This window comes from Ambystoma mexicanum, chromosome 7p, assembly GCF_040938575.1.
Source record: "Ambystoma mexicanum isolate Mex_15411 chromosome 7p, UKY_AmexF1_1, whole genome shotgun sequence".
NCBI lineage: Eukaryota > Metazoa > Chordata > Amphibia > Caudata > Ambystomatidae > Ambystoma > Ambystoma mexicanum.
Window position 1 is genome coordinate 595609025 of NC_090939.1, and position 19556 is coordinate 595628580.

Sequence of the window (19556 nt, forward strand, 5' to 3'; positions counted from 1 at the left end):
CCAGCACCCGGAAATTAAGGCTACCATGAGCCTTGATTTTCATGCAGAAGCTACAAAACGTATGAAAAGAACAAACTCCTGTCTGAGGTGAGGAGCAAGGACATTGAAGACGTCAGAGGTTCATCATTTAATAATATTTTAAATACAGAAAAGCTCTGAAATATGGTCTCCAGTCACATGGTCGGATGACAATAGATACTGAGTTGAGCTACATCGAAACCAAGAGACAAAGTATGCCTATACTCCCTTTTATTCTCAGGCACGGAAAAATTTGAAAGGCCAATGTTCAAAGGCTAATTGACTGGCAGACAGCAAGAGTGATGATAGATGGCAGGCTAATTAGGTGGGTAGCTATGGTCAAGATCAACCCACCATCACCTGGATGCCAGCTTGCGTGCTGCTAGCGTGTGTGGAATATTAAAGAGGGGTGCAGGGGGCCAACCAATTATAGAGGGCCACGTAATAGAGAGCCCTATAGTTTGCATAACCAATAGGACGTTGTGTATTTGATTATGTTCATAGTGACTTGGACGAGATGAGGGCTTAGTTGCCCACTTGATCTTAGAGACCCAATCACTTTCCCTGACAAGTATGGAACTTATACCTAGATGTTCCCTCTAAGTCTATCACTTTCCCAAGTAGGTTTTTGTAGTTTGCCACATAGATTGACATCAAAGATGACGAGTTTTTACTATATAAGCTATATTTTTTATGAAACTCGCTGAGTGAGAAGATCAAGCGTGTTTGTTGATGTTCGTTATATTCCCTGTTTTAGACAATTGCAAATAAACCAGACTTACTTTGCCAACTTCCTGAGTCAGTCTGATTATTGATGTTTGAGTATATTCTGCATCCCCATCTATCTCAAAGTATTACTACCTCGTTTTAAAGGGCCTGGTGTTGGGTACACGGGTTCGCATTCCTTATATGTAGAGTTTGCCCTGCCACTAGCATAGGCTATTCATAATCATGATATTTGGGAACAAGGGTGCATATCTTAAATGCCAGCCCTGTGGTGCAGTGACTTTGGCTATAACTTCAACTGTCAAGAGGGCATCTGTGACCTGACTTTGCTCTGTGCCACTGTAGGGCAGGCGCTGCAATCAGAATACTGATGTCGCAGTGCACAGGTGTACACTTTGCTTTTGGCATGGAGCTTATTTGTATTTATTTATTGGATATTTGTAAGGCACCTATACAACAAATCATGTTTCAAGGTACCACAAGACAAAAGGGAGGGGGGGTAATGGAGAAAGATAACAATAACTGTCCTACTAGGCCTCATGACCTTTGGATCGTGCAAGTTCAGTAATAAGAAGTGCTAGGGAGAGGGGTGTGGGGGAAGTGCCAGTTTGCGTGAATGAGAAGTGCTAGGGTGGGAGGGGAAATGCAGGGTAAAGATGAGAGAGTGCAAGTAAAAGGGTTGATCGAGGGGAGAAAGGGCAACAGGAGCTAGGCAAGTGCTAAGGGAATTGCATGGGGTGTAGGGGATGAGGGTCCACATGCTAAGTGCAAGGAGGGGACGGACTGGAAGGGGGGGGCTGGTGTCCTGTAAAACTCCGAGGAAATCAAGCAACCAGTCACTGCGGCACACAGGGATGTTAGCAGGAGAGGGGGGAGGGAAGAAAGAAGAGAAAAGGGGGTCTTGAGGACCTTCTGGAACTTTAGGAGATCCAGCTCAAGCCTGAGAGGGGCAGGGAGATCATTCCAGATGGAGGCTCCAGCAGAGGAGAGACATCTAACCCCACACTCTGCTTAGCGAAGCTTCTGATCTGCAGAGAATTGGTGCTAGAATACTGAAGGTCTCTAGCCGGGAGGTAATTAGGGTGAGAGAGTTGGATTTAGTGGGGACACAGCCCCCAGAACTCCTTGTGGATGATGCAGAGGGTCTTGAATTTGAATCAAGCAGCAATCGGGAGCCAGTGGAGAGATTTCAGGGCTGGAGTGATGTGGTCCCTGGATTTGAGGCCAAGGATAAGTCTTGCAGTCCTATTCTGGATTAGTTGAAGGGGGCGAAGGGAGGATAAAGGAAGATTGAGGAAGAGGCTGTAGTCCTCTTCCTCAATCCTGTAAATCAGTAGTCCAGCCTAGAGAGGACCAGAGCTCTGGAGATATTTAATTTTTGGGGGAAAGGGAGAATGTCTCTGAGGAGGTGCAGCTGATAGTAGGCCTTCTTGGCAAGGTCCACAATGTGAGGAAAGAAGGAGAGTGTGGAGTCAAAGATGACACCAAAATTTCTTTCCTCACAGGAGAGTGAAGGGAGGAGACCCATAGAGTGTGTCCAGAGTATAGGTGGGAAGAAGGGAGCAGGGGTCCTAATGAGAAGGAACTCAGTCTTACTGGCATTAAGGCAGAGATCATCGGCAGAACACCATGTCTGAATAGCAGTCAGACAGTCATTTGATGAGAGTGGAGGAAGAGGAGGCAATAGAGGGGAGTTGAAGGAGCTCTATGTGTCATCTGCATAACACTGGAAGTGAGGAGAGATGGAGGAGATCAGATGGGCCAGAGGGGCTAGGTACATGTTGAAGAGCCACGGCAAGTGGATAGAGCCTTGAGGGATGCTGCAGTGTGGTAGGGGAGAGAAAGGGGCCCAGTTGAAGCTGGGAAGGGTGGTCAGAGAGGAATGAGGTCAAGCAGTCAAGTACCAGGCCGTGATGCCAACGGGTGTCACAGAGCCGATTAATCAGGGTGGCATTGTTGACCACGTCGAAAGTGGAGGAAAGTTCCAGAAAGATAAGAACGGATGGAGAGTTGCAATCGAGATTTGAGAGCAAGTCTTCACGGGTGTTCAGTAGAGCAGTTTCCGTGCCTCTGGTTGCTCTGAAGCCAGATTGGTGGTTGTGGAGACAAACAACAGATTCAGTGTGTTGTATCAGTTGGGAGATGACCAGCTCCTCCAGGAGTTTGCCCAGGAAGGGTGGTAATGGGGATAGGGCAGTAGATAGCAGGACAGGAGGGGTTGGCAGGTGGCTTTTTGAGGAGAGGATGCACAAGGGAGTGATTGCGGGGTAGCGGGTAGTATCCAATGGCAAAGGAATGATTACAGATATCAGCCAAGGCTGGCGTAAGAGAGGCAATGTTGTTCTTGATGGTTCCGGAGGAGCAGGGGAGCACCAGTTTGGAGGAGACTTTAATAGAGAGGACTTGTCTAGAGACCTCATCCGGTGCTATGGACGAGAAAGAGGAGAGTAGGAGGGAAGGGGAGACAGGGCCAAAGGAGGCCAGAGAGCAGGGGAGGGAGGAGGGAGGAGAGAGAGAAGTAGAGGACAGTAATGATAGGATGTCCTGAGTTTTGGTTAAGAAGTGGGAGGCCAATGAAGTACAGAGGGTCAGGGATGGCAGAAGAGAAGTGGTAACTGCAGTAGGATTGGTGAGATCCTTGCATATTTTAAACAATTTGCCCATGTTGTTAGTGGCCCCAGAGATGCAGGCTTGGATATGGGCCCTCTTCTTCAAGTGGATGGAGAGTCTGTTTTTCCTTTGGAGCAGACAGCAGGCCAGTCTGTCAGAGGATGTGCCTGATGCCCGCCACTTCTTTTCAGCAAATCTTCACTTGCGTTTCAGTGAGGCTAGGTCAGAATCATGCCAGGAGTTGTGCTTGCAGGCAGGCTTAATGCGGATCCTCATGACAGGGGAAAGGATGTCCAGAGTTTTGGTGATAGATGATGATTAGCAAGGGCAGAGTCAGTGTGGGATTCTGTGGTAGGAGCAGAAGGGGGAATGAAAGAGGCAGCAAAAGCAGCAGCTGAAACTTTCTTCATCGGTTAAATGACAGAGAAGGAGACTGGCAGTGCAGGCAGAGGCTTAGGGACCTAAGAGATCCAGGTTGGCGGACAGGAGAGCAAGGTCAGACCAGGAGAGGGGTGTAGTGAGTGGCAGAGGCTTTGCTATGGGGGTCTTTGGGGGCTATAACCCCTGGTCTTTTGGCTGTAGCCCCGGATATAATCTCAGGGTCTACAACCAAAAGGCTAGCTAGCCCTGGGTCTCGACAATCCCAACATTAGTGTAGCCCCAGATCTTTTCCATAGCTAGCAACACCCCTGGTGATTGGGTTGGAGATGGGGATGTCTGTTGAGATGAGAACATCCAAGGTATGTCCGGCTGAGTGCATCGGACCGGAGGGATGAATGGTGAGGGAAAGAAAGTTACAGAGGCTGCAGAAGAGTCCAGTGGCATAATCAGGAAAGTCAAGCTGAATATTGAAGTCTCTGAGGTGGAGAAGTTTGGAGGTGGAGGCGAGAAGAGAAGAGGAGAGGTCAGAAAACTCTGAGACAAAGAGGGAGACCGGACAAGGGGTCCCGTAGATGGTGGCAAGAGTCATCGAGAGGGTTGGAGAGATATCAAGCCTGCAGACGATGGCATTCAAAGGAATAATAGGTCTGAGTGGCAATGATAGTAGCAGGGACCAATTCAGGGAAGATCATGGCCACTCTGCACCCAGACCGGTTAGGCCTGGGCTTGGAGAGGATCTTGTAGCCCTCCACGAGGAGTGTGTTAAAAACAGTGACAGAGCTGGCAGTGAACCACATCTCAGTAAGAGTGAGAACATTAAGGTCAAAGTCTTCAAGAAGGAGGCAGATATCAGAGGAGTGTACACTGCATGAAAAGGATAGTTTACACATTTTACAAAATGTCTAAACCATTGCAAAACAATAGATTTACAACACTTTACAACTCTTTTGCAAACCCTTCGCAAACTTGATGTTTGCTTGCTGTATACACAACATTTTAATGACTGTACATTTGGTTTGCAAAATGTTTACACGTATGTATACCATATGTGAAACATATGGTTTACTACACTAGACATGTTTGTAAACCATTGTAAAAGTATTGTTTTAAAGGTTTGCCAAGATTTTGTAGAACCATTCAGAAAAGTGTACAACGTTTTACAACAATGTCGCAAACCTTTAATTTACTGCATACACACACACAATTTTGATGAGTAAACTTGCAGTTTGCTTAATGTTTGCAACAATGTAAACAATGCAAAACATAATGCATGATGTTTTTGATGTATGTAAACCATTTCAAAGTGTGGTTTCAATGGTCTGCAAATATGTTGTAAACTATAAAAGTAAAAATGCAGTAGCCTGTAGGTTGGTATGGTGGAGGCAGGATCAGAAATGAGAAAGGAGTTAGGGGAAGGGTGGGTAAGAAAGGGGTTCAGAAATGAAGTCTGGCATGAGTGAGTTGGTGGGACTGACAGGGAAGCATGTAGTGAAGAGACTGGGCAGGATGGTGGGTAAACTTGATAGGTCGAGCAGAGCTAATAAGTGATGAGTATAACTTTGCTCAATCGTCCCCTTTTTTAGAATGCAGAATATAATGATCCCTCGTCACTTGGTACAAAGTTGCTTTGTTGAAGCAATGTGTTTGAGAAATCTGCCTAACAAGTTGGTGTCTTCATCTGTCATGGCTCGTTGGCGCCGCCGCTCTCTGTGGCAACGCTGGAGGTTGCGAGCATTGTCTATTTTTCCTTCTTCCAACATGGCTCCTCTTATTCGGGGTAGCAGTGCAGCGTTTCCGCGTTTGGAAGTCAGACGTCCTCTGACGTCATCACGTTGTTCTGGGGATTCTGGATATGGACCAGCGGATCCAAAGCTCAGCGCGTCGCTTCTCTCCCCAGACGATACGTGAGTTCACAGCTAGGGTGCATGTTACCTACATCCTTGCTTTTACTTACCATTTCCTTCTATTCCTTCTCACAGCCTTGTGCCTTTATCCTGCCATTTACTCCCGTCATCCAAGACTCTTCAAGAACCTTTGTTAGGCTCTTCCTCCCGACACACTGGGTACTTCTCCACCCGTTTTTCTTCTGATTTAACTACGTGTCTGTCCCTCGGCTCATATCCTGTTTGTTTGTTTAGAGTCCAGATGTTTTCGGGATCCCGCGACTAGAACCTGGGAGTTCCTTCCCGTATTGATGAACGGCATACAAGGGACGAATTGATCCATCCAGCTACACATCCGTTCCAGCAGGGTTTTATTCCCCAGGAGGGTTCCCTGGGATCCCTCGCACCACCCCTTCTTTCCCTTTTAAGGGGAGGGGAGGTGTCAGGGTCCTAAGGGGACTCCCCAAGTGCCTCGTTGATTGCTGCACAAACAGGTTAGTTCTGAATTATTACAGCAAGCGACGCCCATATGTGTATTACAACATGACAACGCTGCAAGCAGCGTTAGATCAGGTGCAGCAATTAATGACAGCAGTGCAAGGATTGTCCCATGAAGTACAAGCCTTGAAGCATGAAAATGCATATCTAAAACAGCAGATGTTAATTAAGCCCCCGACAAGCTCTGAGATTCCTCCAGGACCGTTACCAGGTGGGAAATACAATGGAAATCCTCAATCTTTAAGGGAATTCCTGGATGCATGTACCGTGCAATTTGCATTTCAAAACGTCCTTTTTTCCATCAGATAGAGACAGAGTGGGTTACATGATTACACATCTAACAGGACCTGCTCTTGCTTGGGCCAAGCCTCTAGTCACTTCTAATAATGCCGTACTCGATTCTGTGCCTGCTTTTACAGCAAGTCTGAAGGCAATGTTTTCAAGAAAGGAGTACAATGTTTCCACCCAAGAGAAACTCTTAGATTTCAAGCAAGGGTCTCTAGGTATTTTAGAGTATATCATTCGATTCAAACAAATGGCTTTAAGTACGTCATGGGCCGATGATGCTCTTATAACTTTGTTTAAAAGAGGGCTACATGACGATTTGGAAGATCAACTCGCACGGGTTCCTAGGCCCACCACGCTTGCAGATTTAACCTCCCTAACCATGCAACTGGACTATCGGCTACAAGAGAGACAAGCTGAAAGGAAAAAAGGGAGAATTCATCGCTCTGGGCCTGAATTCGTATCTTCTCCAAAAACGTCTAATCCGGATGAACCCATGAAGGTGGAAATCACTCGGGGTCCTCTTACCCCCGAGGAACGAGCCCGCAGGAAGAATCAGGGGCTATGCATGTATTGCGGTTCTTCTGCCCATGCGGTACACGAATGCCCGATAGCTCCTCTCAGAAGACCGTTTTGTTCGGGAAACGCCAGACCTCAGCCGTGAAGGGAACTACAGTCGGGGTAACAGGTACTGGTTCCCACTCTCCTACATTATTACCTCCATCACTGGACATGGTAGTCCTGCGGGTTACCATTTCTCTGCCAGACAAGACCGTTGTAACAGTACCCGCATTGGTCGACTGTGGGGCAGCTGGTCTGTTCATAGACGATCTATGGGCGAAATCACAGAATTTACCTCGCTCTTCCAAAGCAATAGCGATACCTGTAGAAGGTGTGGATGGAACACCTCTAGTTTCGCCTTGAAAATGTCAATCGGTTCTCACAGGGAAGAAATTGTATTCGATATTATAAAAGCCGCACACCATCCCGTCATCTTAGGCCTGCCATGGTTAAGGCTACATAACCCTTTCATAAATTGGGCAGCCGGTTCTATTTTTTTAGGATCAGAGCATTGTGTTCAACACTGTCTTGCCCACAGTTCAGTAGGGTGCTGTAGTCCTCCTTTGAATCCTAAAAACTCCCGAAAGATAGTGGACCAAATCAGCCTTCTGCCTCCAGAGTATGAAGAATTCCAGGACATTTTCTCCTCTTCTCAGTTCTCTGAGCTGCCGCCTCATCGAAGAGACGATTGTTCCATTTGTCTCGAGTTTTCACAGCCAATACCCGTTGGGAAGATGTACATCCTTTCAGAGAAAGAAAAATTAGCCTTACCACAGTATCTAGATACCAATCTTAAAAATGGGCTGATAACTGAATCAACCTCTCCTGCAGGAGCCTCGTTATTCTTCATAGCAAAGAAGGACTCAGATGAATTAAGGCCCTGCATCGATTATCGGGGTCTTAATAAAATCACCATTCCCGATCGTTATCCGATGCACTAATCCCTGATATCCTGGAGGCAGTTAAGGGGGCAACAATCTACACGAAACTGGATCTCAGAGGTGCTTATCACCTCATCAGGATTAAGGAGGGGGATGAGCGGAAAACTGCATTTCGTACCCCCTTTGGGCATTTTGACTACCGGGTTATGCCCTTCGGTCTCTCGAATGCTCCTGCAGTTTTCCAGAGATTTATTGACCATATTTTTTCAGATCTCCATCGCCATACAATAGTGGTATACCTTGATGACATCCTAGTGTATTCTAAAGACCCTGAAGAACATCACCAACATGTATGTCACGTATTACACCGATTACGGAGCAACCACCTATACTGTAAGACAGAGAAATGCAAATTCCATCAGACTACTGTTACTTACTTGGGGTTCGTCCTGTCCCCTACCGGAATTACCATGGATCCACGTAAAGTCACTGCGATTCTGGAATGGTCTCCTCCTCGTACCATCAAAGAACTCCAAAGCTTTCTGGGGTTTTCAAACTTTTACAGGAAGTTTATAGCAGGGTTTTCCTCCATTGTTCTGCCACTAACAAGACTACTAAGGAAGGGAAAGACCTTTGAATGGACAGCAGAAGCCCAATCAGCCTTTGAAACTTTGAAAGCCCTTTTTACTTCGGCTCCACTTTTGCGGACCCCAGACCAGAGTCTGCCCTTTATAGTAGAGATGGATGCCTGTCACTTTGCTTTGGGAGCTGTGCTGAAACAAGCTTTTGCACAGGGACCAGAGCACCCGGTGGCTTATCTTTCTAAGACCTTTTCTCCCTCCGAAATCAACTAGACGGTCCTATAAAAAGAACTATTGTCTATAAAACGAGAATTTCAAGTGTGGAGGCATCTCCTTTTGGGTTCCCAACACCCCATCGAGGTCCACATAGATCATCAAAACCTCAAGAGTCTGCAATACGCCGAAACACGCAACAGCCGGCAAGCTAGATGGGCACATTCTTTCTCTCCCTACAACATCACTTTCACCATAATTCCAGGTAAAACTAATCTACAAGCTGACGCTTTATCACGAAGAGATCCGACTTGCAAGCCTGGTTTTCAGATCGAAAGACTATTTCCTCATGCTACTTTTATAGCAGTGGTTTAGGACTTCCTTCACTCAATTGCAGCCCAAACTTGTGTTTTAAAGGACTCTATCAGACTTCAAGCAGATAAATGGGGTCTATCTTTCGAAGATGGATGCTTTTTCCAAGATCATCGAGTATACATCCCTACTCTCCGGCTCCGTACAGAAGTTATGCATATGTGTCATCATTCCGTCACGGCCGGACATCGCGGGATAGCTAGCACTCAGGAGCTCATATTGAGACACTTCTGGTGGGAAACTCTAAAAAAGGACGTGACTGAATACGTCTCATCATGCGTGGTATGCCTCCAAACCAAGACTCCTCGCAGCAAACCATAGGGGAAGTTGGCTCTAGTTCAAATACCTACCTGTCCTTGGCAACTGATTTCCACAGATTTCATTGTCGACTTACCAGAGTCTAAAGAACATACCACCATCATGGTAACTGTCGATTATTTCACCAAATTGGCCCATTTCCTGGCACTGCCCTCGTTACCGACAGCTCCACAGATGGCAAGACATTTTATAAATTCCATTTTCTCCCAGCACGGCCTTCCGGATAGCATAGTGTCAGATCAGGGTTCTCAATACATTTCCCGATATTGGAAGCAGGTCTGCTCCGCTTTAGGCATTAAAAGGGCCTTAAGTTCGGGATATCATCCTCAGACGAACGGGCAGACCGAACGCTTAAATCAAACTTTGGAAACATATCTGCGTTGCTTTGTGTCTGCTGCGCAGGATAACTGGAAGGAGCTGTTACCCTTGGCAGAGTTTGCCTATAACAATGCTCCTCATGCATCTATTAAGACTAGTCCATTTCATTGTACGTATGGGTATGATCCCTCCTGTTGTCCTTCTTCACTTCTCAAGTCTTCAGCATTTCCAGATGCCAACGCCCTTATGGGCAACATTCAACAGGGACATCATTTGGCCAGGACTGCATTGCTGGAAGCTCAGGAACGTTCTAAACGCTTTGCAGATCAGCATCGCTCACCTACTCCCGAGATTGCTCCGGGGGATTTGGTCTGGCTCTCTGCAAGATTTCTTCCCAGACACTTGGTTCCATCTAAACTGTCTCCAAAGTTTTTTGGTCCTTTCACGGTATTGGGAATGAAGGGTCCTTTGGCCTTTGAATTACAGTTTCCACCGTCATGGTCCAGAATCCACCCAGTATTCCATGTATCCCAACTCAAACTTCATTTTCCAGATTGGTTTGGTCGTTCTAAAGCCTGCCCTCCAGCAGTATCTACGAATGATGGTCCTGAGTTCAAAGTCTCTGGTATTTGTGATTCTCGATATCATCACGGTCAGCTTCAGCACTTGATCCATTGGAAGGGATACACGGTGGCTGATCGTTCGTGGGAACCGGCCTCTGCCATCCACGCACCTTTGCTTGTTCGCCGTTTTCACAGGTGTCACCCGACCAAGCCGGGTGGTGTTGCCCTCAGGGGGGGCATACTGTCATGGCCCGTTGGCGCCGCCGCTCTCTGTGACAACGCTGGAGGTAGCGAGCATTGTCTATTTTTCCTTCTTCCAACATGGCTCCTCTTACTCGGGGTAGCAGTGCAGCGTTTCTGCGTTTGGAAGTCAGACATCCTCTGACGTCATCACGTTGTTCCGGGGATTCCGGATATGGCCCAGCGGATCCAAAGCTCAGCGCGTTGCTTCTCTCACCTGACGCTACTTGAGTTCGCAGCTAGGGTGCATGTTACCTACATCCTTGCTTCTACTTACCATTTCCTTCTATTCCTTCTCACAGCCTTGTGCCTTTATCCTGCCATTTACTCCCGTCATCCAAGACTCTTCAAGAACCTTTGTTAGGCTCTTCCTCCCGACACACTGGGTACTTCTCCACCCCTTTTTCTTCTGATTTAACTACGTGTCTGTCCCTCGGCTCATATCCTGTTTGTTTGTTTAGAGTCCAGACGTTTTCTGGATCCCACGACTAGAACCTGGGAGTTCCTTCCCGTATTGATGAGCGGCAAACAAGGGACGAATTGATCCATCCAGCTACACATCCGTTCCAGGAGGGTTTTATTCCCCAGGAGGGTTTCCCTGGGATCCCTCGCACCACCCCTTCTTTCCCTTTTAAGGGGAGGGGAGGTGTCAGGGTCCTCAGGGGACTCCCCAAGTGCCTCGTTGATTGCTGCACAAACAGGTTAGTTCTGAATTATTACATCATCATAGATCTGGGAGGGTAGCTCACGGGTAAAGCAGTTATCTCTTGCATGAGCAGAGCCTGCACTTGGGGTAACTACATATTTACCACTACACTGACACCCCATCAAAGAATTCCAAAGCACTGTACTCCTCTGTATATAACAACATATTGGTCCCTTCAGACAGCTGCCTGTCTTGTGTCTTGCACTTGGTCTCAATAGTATTGTTTTCCACTCAACAAACTGGTCAGTTTCTCAACACCTTTGCCTCGTATGTAGGCTACTTGCTTCACGATTTCCCAATTACTTTATTTTCATGTTCTAAATGTTTCTATGTGAAACACTTTGTTCCTATAATAAATAAAAATTTGGAATTACTTTGTAAATCCAAAGGTCACTAAATCGATTACCATGCAATGGAGTATTAATATCTGTCATTACAGCACTTAGAGGAGCAACGAATCTGACTTCAAGTGTTATAAAAGAACACAATGTATGTTTATTTATTATTATTATTATTATTATTATTATTATTATTATTATTATTATTATTATTATTTCCTTGGATTCAGACACAAAGGATTATAGCACTTACATTTTACCAAAGGCAGGTGACAGCCAAGAGGCTTCCATAAAGCCGTTGTTTGACATCCCATGTCTCACCAAATGGTAGCAATGGTCCAAGATGAAAGGTACCACTTAGGAGGCGAGCGAAAAGACAAAAATACAGGGAAACACCATAAAACTGGAATGCAAACACTACTGGTTTAGTAAATGTATTTAATAAATATTTTTGACAAGTAAGTAGATGTTGATATTCAATAGTAGGAACGTATACTCAAAATGTCACAACTCATTTGGTACAAGCACACATAAGGTTCCAAGCTATATAGTCATGGACAACCACAAGATCACATTAGGTTTAAACTTGCCAGGGTCTTGTATGCTCATAGTTATTAAGTGATGCCCTAGAGAGACTGCTAAATTTATTTCAACTCAACTGTGATATCCATGGGAAAAACATGTAATTCTGGTTAGTGAGTGGGATATGGTTCTGATACTGCACTGTTAAAATGGGGAAATGTGTCTTACATTCAGACTTGCTTATGCATATCTGAAAGAACTGTGTACCTCTCTTCCATCCATTACTTAGGAAGATCCTAAAGCTTCTACTGAAAGAATGATAAATACTTGGGTATATCATAGTTGGGTATCTTTATGTGCTTCTGGCCAGAGCTGTCAGATGATCGACTCTGATATAAGGTGAGACAATGCATCAGTACACTTACTAGAGTCCTATGGGTCTGGTGGAATTTGGGAGAAGCTGCAGGTATATCTTAAATGATGAGCAGCAGGAACCAATTAGCATGAGTACTAACGTTGGAGTATAGAGCAGACCAGTGTGGTCTGAAGGTGACACAGTTCTGTTGGAGGAAGTTTTAAGATGCTCTTCCATGACCAGTGTTTAATTTCTCTTTATGTGAGAGGAAGTCATAAACGCATATGCTTAACATTTTGGAAGTCAGTCCACCTTTTGGAAGTCAACATACTTCTATGGTTAAAGGTTTGTGAGTACATTATTTTTGTGACAAAATCATGTAATTCAATAATAAGGTAAGCATGCAGATTTCTTCTGCACTGTGCATTTCTACATACTATCATGGAATAAAATAGAAGACAAAGTTGCACTAAGAGTTGAACAATTCTACATCTAGCCTCATGGTTTGGAGAGAGCGATTCTGGGTGTCTCAAGGACAACAGAAATACGTGCAGCATGTTTAAGAAAACATCTGAAACTCTACAACTAGAAGTTGCATTTTAAATGTAGTGCAATCTATGTAAGTTTTTGACTTCCTACCTCATATTTATTGCAGGTTTCATGGTTTTCTGTACTAAAAAATATCCAAAAGATGCTGAACAGAAGAACTGCTCATGATCCACCTATGTAGGAAAACATTCTTGTGAGTTTAAACACTTTTCCTATCACCGTTCAGTGAACATTTATCAGCTGCAGTTTTCAGACTCTGCCTGCTACAAGGCATCTAATTTCTAGGCCTCTTCATTTTTTGTGAGGATCTACGCCAGTTCAGAAAAATCAAAGTTTCTCTGAGGGCAGACAGTTGATGGCTTGCAGCATGGCATTTCCTGTAAGGTCAATGAAGGTGAACATTCACGGGAGGTCAACACCATTCTTTGTTTTACCCTGGAAGATTGAAGTCAGTTCATAGCAGTCAATTGGAAAGTGCTAGACAGTTAGGAAACCGGAGAGTCTTTGAAGATATACAGTTCCATCAAGGCTTCCCCACATTCTGTCCTGGGTTAAGCATACCCTTCCATATTCAGGGACACATCCACATGGTCCAAACAGGTCTTGTGAAGACTCTCCACAGTCAAGGTAAATCTGGCCCCAATCATGGACCTGCATCCATTCAAAACCTTTCATGACTGCGCAATCAGTAGGACCCACTTCAATTAAACTTTGTGGACTTCTTCCCTCACAAGAATCACAATGTAGAAGCATGTCTGAATCCAAAACTCCATACACAAAAAGGTCTTAAAGGTCATAGTTATTGTTGCCATGAAACTTCTATGTCTCTCTATGATCACATCTACATTATACTTTCGCATGACACAGGAACAATGTCTGGCTGCAGGGAACTGCATCAGATTTTACATGTGGTTGGCAGTAGGCCCACACCTAGGTTATAGCAGACTTGCACCTCAAACATGTAGGTGAAGGTTGCCACCATCAAATTAGCCTCACACAGTCAAATATGCAATGCTTGCTCAGGGGGAAAACGTGTATTTCTATCCTGACTAAGATACACTTTGGAAGCACTTTGAGTTTTTGCATTTTTTATGCAACCTTTCATTAGAACTAATAAGGGAGATGTTGTCAAAATGCGAGTGACAGATTTAAACATTTGGTCTCAACCACACCAATTTCTGATTAGATCACTGCAAGCTAATCCTCATCAGGATGAACTTCTATTTCTAAATGACCAAACTTTCCAGAAGAATGTTCCATTGTACTACTCCTTTGCTCCACATTGAAGTCAAACCCTTGCATGCTGATGAATTATCAAGAAGCTGGCAGTTCTGTCTCTTACTGGACACAGCCTAATCATTAGTCTGGATGTTAAAGGAAGATGCAAGGTAGTAGAGTTCAAAGTGTGCAATATATCTTTTCTACTCCAACCACTTCTGATCTTTTTACTGAAGTTGGCAGGTGATGGAAATGCTCTCTATCTTTCTTATCAAGCCACAAATCTGTGGCGCTCACCCCTTAGGCTAGATCCATTTCTTTAAAGTCTATCCAAATTCTGTGCCTGAAGTACAGGTTTACAAAGGGCATCTCTCAACCTCTGGACAGCCTCCTGACATGTATAAGTTAAAATAACCTTCCTAGGGTATGTGAGTAAGGTTATGGCTGTGCACTGGCCAACACGGTTCCACAGTTGGCAGTACAATTTTTGTAATTCCCAGTGAACCCTAAGTGGGCTTTCACCTGGGTCTGAGTAGTGGGTCGATCCCAGTCAAAAACTACCTGAAGATGTTACACATTATCCTCGCCAATCTCATGTCAAAGGTAAGTCACAAAGCACTACCTCGCCAGGCACTTGTCTGAGTTATGGGGAGCTAAGCTCTATGTACTGACTGCAAGAGTTTATGGAATTGAGTGGGATGCCCTTCTCAACCGTTATTGAAGACTACCATTTTATCCAGTTAGATGACAGATGTTTATTCTGTACAGTTGGAGACTGGTTCACAAAGCTCTGGTATATGGCATATGAATTCTTTCATCTACAAGGTAAAACCTTAAACTGGTGCAGGGCCTCGGGAGTGGAGAATGATATTTTCTTCTTGACATATGAGGTTGGGGAATCAAGGCAGTATGCCAGTACATAAAGATCAAAATGAAACTACTTAGGAATTGAGATGCCCCAAGCTTTTTCCAAGCTCATCAGCCCAGTGAATGTGGTATACATCTGTGTTAGTAACCGTAATGACTCACCTGTAATCCAGACAACACCTCAAAGCCAATGCTCACTGATTTATGAAACAATAAACAAGGCTTTACAATGGATGCTTGGGGCTCAGGAACTCATACATGCATTGTCTTGGCAATCTCAACCTAGTTATGTTTTCAGACCTTGTCTGATAACAGAGAGGACTTATTTTTGACAGGCATACTGTTCTCGGAAACTGTACACCACTGTTGATACCTAACAATGCAGACACAGCTGTTTAAGGTCTTCTAGCTGTTGTTATTCTTGTTCAGAGGATGATTCCCTACCATTTTGGACTTGATTGTTTTTAATGTTCTTGTGGGAAGGACTAATATGCAAATGGCTATTTATCCAATGGAATACCATAAAGTGCACAAACTGAATTGTAGGTTCCCCTGAGAAGGCACCATCCCATTGGACTGGCTATTTGACCTTGTTTGCTCACTGAAGAGAGACTGTAGCAGTTTTCACAAAACTGTCCAGTTTCTAGATGATGCTTAAACAATGGTGACTTTGCTGAAGTCAGGGAGAAGAGTGGGGAAAAACTGATCGATTAAAGATTTGGGGCCTCATTACGACCCTGGCAGAACGGGTTAATCGGCGGCGTAAAAGGCTTCGGCGCCGTTCGACTCCTTCCGCCACATTATGAGGTCCCCTTGCGGGACACATTAAGCACGCCTGGGAAAACCAGGCGTGCATACCGGGTCCCGCGAGGGGAAGAGGGAGCAAACAACAGGCCATCTCGTAATGGCCCGTTGTTTACTCCCTCTCCCATTCCCATTCAGCCCTACGGGGGCTGAAATGGGAATGGGGATGAACCGTGTCCGTGTCCTCGAGTGAGGAATTACCGGGCCATCCGAACTCGGAATGGTCTGGTAAGTCCTCATTCCGAGGACACGGACACGGATGTGGTTTTGCCGGCAGCCATGCCGCCAATAGCGGCATGGCTACCGGCATACCTCGTAATGAGGCCCTCGGAGTCCTCCTGTCCTCCTGCTGCCAGGGTTCTCTATGGGTAGTGTCAACCAATTAGCTAACCTCACTTGGCTAAGGAAAGTCTATATGACTCTAGCCGCTTGTTCTTCAAAGCCCTGCATGTTGTTGTCTCCATCACACAAATCTCTTGCCATAGCCGATATCTTGTCAAGATTGATTTATGACAAACTACTGTTTGATTAGAGTCTGCCTCACTTCAATGTCATCCTTATGATTGTGTATTAGCTGGGCTGTCCTCCAGTGCCTGGACAGCCACATCATGGGATGGACACTTTGGGTTATTTTGTTAACCCTCTTGTATTTATTATTGAGATTTTCACATTATGTCCAAACACTAACTCAAACATATCTCCCTTCTGTGACACTTCTCTTTAAGTGGAAACAAAATGTTCTCTTTAGTTACTATTCTAAAACACAAATTGGGCTCCATATGGTCTTATTAAAGGATTTCAACATGCCATTGGCATTGTTGTGAGAGGCTATATGTTAAGAATCATCCTATGCAAATATTCGGAAGTAACCTATTTAGGTAAAGCAATCCTAATGAAGCTTCCTATTAGTGCCCTTACTACCACAGTGGCAGCAATGATCCTGAGTGGCATGACCACAGGATACCAATAAGATGATCCGGTTTCGAGCAGTAGTAGGTTTGTCTAACTCAACCCTCCCAGAAGGTAATCCAACCCACTATAGGAAGTCGTAGTAGGGGATGTTCAGTCTGCTCACTTGACTTACCATAAAGCATGCACGTCAATTTAACCTGTTACCATTCTTTGCTGCCTTCTTTATCATGTGTTGCCATACATAGCATGCCTTTTGTACCACAAACATTTGGATGGCCTCTGGCACAGGATCACAAAAGCCTCTGGAGGTCTCCTGGCACAGGGCCATCAGTCTCATTGTAAAGTGGTCAGTATTCCCAGAAAACATTGAAGTGCAAGGGTTTCACCTTTAGACCAAGCCAATGTTGTGTAGACCCTCGACAGTGGGGCACATTCCTTGCTACCTAGGGAATGCCCCCTGGTTAGATTTTCACTGGAACTTGCGGAGATCCCTACGATCAGGCACTGAGAACCCTTCTGTGGCGAAAGGTTCATATCCTCCCATATCCTCCAGGAGAAGGTATTGCTGCAGACACAGTCTTACTTCTGCAGCAACATACTGTTCACCAGATTGCTTCTTCATCTACTGGAACAGGTTCATCAGAGTGTTCAAACCTCCATAGTTCCAGGAGACAACATGCCAACCTGTATCAGATTGTTTGTTATTAAGAATCCCACAGATAGACAATCATTGACATCTGTTTGTAACAGCTAAATCCAGTTATCTCTCTGCAAACTGATTAAGGAATGTACAGGATTACCTAAAACAAAACATGCCATCTCAGTTGGTCGACAACGGTCTGGTAGTAGATCTTTGGATGTAAAAATTGTCGTATACACAGTGGTTCTACTAGTCACTCGGTTGTGTAATGTGGGCAATTCGTCAGTATGCTCAATACAGGTAAATATCAGTGGAAATCTTAAAAAGGAACACTTGGTTGCTTCAGAAATTGACCCAGAAAGACATAACCACCTTGGAAGGGAGGTGTGTAGTCTCCTACTCAACATGGATGGCTAAAGTGACTGTCTGGATATCTAATGTCTTTCACTTACTTTGAGGGTCTTTTCAATCTTGTGGATAGGATGTCCTGGGTTTTGGTGGTGAAGTGAGAGACCGGTGCGGTGCAGAGGGGCTGGGAGTGTGGAAGAGAAGTAGAAACTGCAGTAGGATTGGCAAGTTCCTTGCAGATTTTGAAAAGTTCAGCCATTTTGTTGGTGGCCCCAGAGATGCCACAGATGAGACACAGTAGCCTCCTGTAGTGTGGTTGGCACTGGCCTTAACGCTATACCTGAGAGGTCCTCAGTGCTTTCTGGTTTAGAATATGAGAGACACACTGATCTGTGTGCACAGCTAGCTGCTTGGGGTTTGTCACTCAGATAAAACTGTTGTTGACATATTCATAAATCATAGGCAGTGAATTCAGATGAGATCATCTCTGAAACGCAAGTGCAGAGTTGCTGAGCATAAATGGCAGTCCTCATTCACATCCTGTGACAAACCGGCCTGCCTCCTGCTACAAGGGCAATATAGACTCTCCATCTGCTCTAAGAAGAGGGCATATGTCCTAGCCTGCATCTCTGGGGCCACCAACAAAATGGCTGAACTTTTCAAAATCTGCAAGGAACTTGCCAATCCTAATGCAGTTTCTACTTCTCTTCCACACTCCCAGCCCCTCTGCACCGCACCGGTCTCTCACTTCACCACCAAAACCCAGGACATCCTATCCACACTCTCCTCTTCTCCCCTCCCCACCCGTATTCCCCTCATGCCTCTCTTGGCCCCCTCTCTCTGTTCCCCATACTCACCTCTTTCTCTCGAATTGCACCGGATGAGGTCTCTAAAGTGGTTCACTCTATGAAAGTCTCCTCCAAACAGGTGCTCTCTTGCTCGTTCAGGACCATGAAGGTCAACATCTCCTCTCTCACCCCTGCCTTGGCTGACCTCTGTAATCAATCTTTTACCACAGTCTCTTTTCCACTACCCCTCAATCACTCCATTGTGCACCCTTTCCTAAAAAAGCCATCTGCTGACCCCTTCTGACCGACCTATCTCCATCACCCCTTTCCTGGGCAAACTCCTGGAGAAGTTTGTCATCCCCCAACTGATCCACCACACTGAATCTGTTGGCTGTCTCCACATCACCAGTTTGGTTCAGAGCATCCAGAGGCACAGAAACTGCTCTCCTGAACACCCATGATGGCCTGCTCTCAAATCTTGATTCCAACTCCCCCTGGATTCTCATCCTCCTCAATCTTTCCTCTTCCTTTGACACGGTTAATCATGCCACCCTCATAACTCGTGGCTTTTCAACATCTACCTGGCCCCTTTGGCCCACTTGATCTCCACCTTCTCCCCTCACTTCCGGTGTTATGCTGATGACACACTGCTCTTTTTCAAGCGTCCCTCTTCTTCCCCCATCTGTGATAATGCCATGTGGCGCGGCAACAACATTCTGCCGTTGCGTGTATTATTATAAAGGGGATGGTCCCACGACACTGCAGTGCATGCCGGGAGCTCGATACGAGGAGTCCTGTATCCATGTTCCTTAGTTAAGGTACTGGGGTCTAGGCCTTCCAACGGGGGCCTGAGGGGTGAATTTAACCATCACATTGGCTACGAGGATGCAGCTGGGCAGGGGGAAAGTGCTCCAATGCAAGATATTGCTTCGGTGGCTAATTCTGATGCCTGTCAGAGGCATTACCACCATTTTAGGTCCCAAAGGTAGTGGCTCCACACGTGGAGTGCTTGTGCAGCCTGAGGGCAATTTCTGGAGACCCCAAACAAAGCAGAAGGGCTG